Genomic DNA, 2,948 nt, shown 5'->3' with positions numbered 1-2,948 from the left:
TAAAGAAAGAAGGAAATTCCTTCTGAAATAAGAACACATTTGTTCAGTAAAGGAAATACAGAAAAGAATCCTCACGGACGGTCTCTGATCTCAGTTCAGCTTTCTGAAGAGTTGTTGTGTTGCAGCTCAGCGCCTCCTGATATTCACTGTGTGTAGAAAGGATCTTTCTGACTGACAGTGTTCCCTTTAATGGAGCGAGCGTCCGTCCTTCACGGTGGACATTAGACTTCGACCTGAAACGCTCCAACGAACTCAATCTACAAACTGGGAGACTTCTGTGTAAACTCTTCATTTATTAATTTCAGAGGCAGCCAGGCAGAATTCATTTCAAAGTCAAACAGCTGAAAGTCAGCGTTAAAGGCTTTTACTTTGAAAGGGCACATTGGACAAGGCTCTGTTTACTCAGTTTAAAACAAACTCACCTTGAGACACAGACTGGCTCACTTGATTCATTAATGTCCAGGGGACACTAACATGCATGTAAAGGCTCCTGAATCAACTTGCTTGTGTTGTTCTCCAATGAAGACACAACAAATCACAGGTAAACACACACGCAGCCCGTCTTAAAGACACGCACACACACATACTGGTTTTTGTTTGAATTGTTGACCACATTTCTGATCATCACTTGCAGGGACCAGACTTTCTAGAGGTCCTAAAGGTATGTGAAAAAGTAGGTACATGTGCCATTGCTCTGTGAACTCATCTCACTTTCAAACACACACACACACACACACACACACACATACACACACACACACACACACACACACACACACACACACACACACACACACACACACACACACACACACACACACACACACATACCAATGGTTAAAACAGGAAGCACAGTGCTTACCCCTGTTGACCTTTTTGGTGTATTTTTACTGAGAATGGAATGTGACAGGCATGTATGAATGCATGGTGGGGTGTGTGTGTGTGTGTGTGTGTGTGTGTGTGTGTGTGTGTGTGTGTGTGTGTGTATGTGTGTGTGTGTGTGTGTGTGTGTGTGTGTGTGTGTGTGTGTGTGTGTGTGTGTGTGTGTGTGTGTGTGTGTGTGTGTGTGTGTGTGTGTGTGGGGGGGGGTTTGTGTGTGTGTGTGTGTGTGTGTGTGTGTGTGTGTGTGTGTGTGTGTGTGTGTGTGTGTGTGTGTGTGTGTGTCACCCTCAGATATGCTACAGCAGCTGTTGTGACACACATACACACACAAACACACACTCAGCAGTGATTTGTGATTCAAATGTTTTTCATGTCTCAGACTGTAGAGAGGTCGACGGGAGACACAGAAAGAGAGGAAGGACACACACAGAAATACACACACTGTCAGAGCAGTACACTGTGTGTGATTGACAGCAGTAGGTGTGTGTGGTCCGAGGCAGAGCGTGTGTGAGGATCTGATCACGTCAGCTCGTCACCTGACAGGACAAACTGCTGCCTGGTGACAAACCACACACGAGATAATAAACAGGTGACTTCCTGTGGGAGATAACTCACAAACACCTGCGTTTACAAGCTGGTAGGGTCAAATAGATGTCCAATCAGGTTGTTTTTATTTGTTATTAAGTCAGAGTCAAATGTGGTCAATCTCCTGTTGAGGTTCTGACAGGGAGGTCGCTGTTTCTCACAATCCGGAGGAATTAAAGTTAAAATATCTATCAAACATATTTGATCCTATTTATTGATTTTGTCTTTCTTTATTTCACAGAGAAGAATCAGCTTCTCATTGTGTTTTATGTTGTACTATCAGACCTTTCACTGCTGTGTCTATGAAAGGGTTAAACTCTTGAATCAGGTTTTCTGTTCTGTCTGAAATGGTGATGTGTGCCTTGTTAAAGCACTGTGAGCTGCACCTGACGCATGAACAGTGTGATTCTAATACAGCTTGCTATGATAATCTGCAGATCAAAGATGTCTGTATCGCTGATCCTCAGATCGTCAGAGTCTTAAGGAGCTGAGCGCTGATCTTTATGTAAAAAATCAAACTGTTCCCACTCAGGTTTAATATGATCCTGTTTATCCATCGCTCAGAGGAGAGGACTTACATCGATCTGAACACTGAGAGTCTTTTCATCTCACCTCAGAAACACCCTGAGATGCTCACACCTCCATAAGAATATTCTCATAACACACTGAGATTTAGAGCATATGAAACATCCCAGTTATCTACTTGAGGCCCTGCTCTTCTTCTGTGGTGTTCCTCTCCCGTAGGTGTTAGTGCATGTAAATGGTCTGCAGAGGCTAAAATCCCTGTGTTCTGTCCAGAGGGAGTTTCAAATAGAACAAATCCATTATTAATAAAGCTTATTCACAGAATGGGAACTACCGTGTCTTTCATTTAAGATGAAAAGCAGGACAAAAGCTGGTTCTATCATTCATGAAGATATTGTAAAGTAAATGAAGAGAGAGAGGAATATGTTCGGAACTACTATGTGTAACCCTCGGCAACAGACCGCTCAGAGCTGGTGTTTATTTCCCTGCGTTTCAATGGACAACATACAAAGAACACGTGAGCTGCGTTCTGTAGGAGAGATAGCCCCACGCTCACGTTAGCCTCTTAGCTCAGATTAGCTATTGACGATCACATTAATAAATCATAAAACACAAATAGCCAATCACACAAAGAACATGTTGCTGTGAGCATTAAACGACTAACATGAACTAAACAAACACAACAGAACGTTACTGTCCTAATAAAATGTCCACAGACATAATACAATAGCACCTTACTCTCAAAGATCCTCACGCGGTATGAGAACCTCCCACAATCCATTGCGGTAACAAAGCTACAGCAATGCAGGCACGCGTTTGTAGCGAGCACCGCGAGAGAAGCTACGCTTTGCTCCCGCAATGCAGTTCGGCGAAAACGTGACGTCACCCCATTCAAAGTGAATGGGCAGAAGCGTTGAAGCGGCAATGCACGCCGCCATGTGTGGGGGCCGTGAGAG

At 43.8% G+C, this 2,948-nt stretch overlaps 1 protein-coding gene across 2 annotated transcripts in view; it reads left to right on the top strand.

Annotated features, from left to right (window-relative positions):
* The first annotated feature begins 463 nt into the window (after positions 1-463).
* nicn1 (nicolin 1) overlaps positions 464-2,948 on the top strand; it is an 18,362-nt gene continuing 15,877 nt past the window's right edge. The window contains exons 1-2 of one of the 2 annotated variants that reach the window (XM_079683479.1): positions 464-541; positions 635-673. The gene's annotated coding sequence lies outside the window, so the exon portion shown is untranslated. Of the gene's footprint in view, positions 542-634; positions 674-2,948 lie in introns of those variants that run through there. The other variant, XM_079683480.1, reaches the window with a different exon arrangement.

Source organism: Notothenia rossii (assembly GCF_949606895.1).
Source record: "Notothenia rossii genome assembly, chromosome: 5".
In the NCBI taxonomy this organism is placed as follows: domain Eukaryota; kingdom Metazoa; phylum Chordata; class Actinopteri; order Perciformes; family Nototheniidae; genus Notothenia; species Notothenia rossii.
The sequence above is the reverse complement of the archived record's forward strand: the minus strand, read 5'-3'. Positions and strand labels throughout refer to the sequence as shown.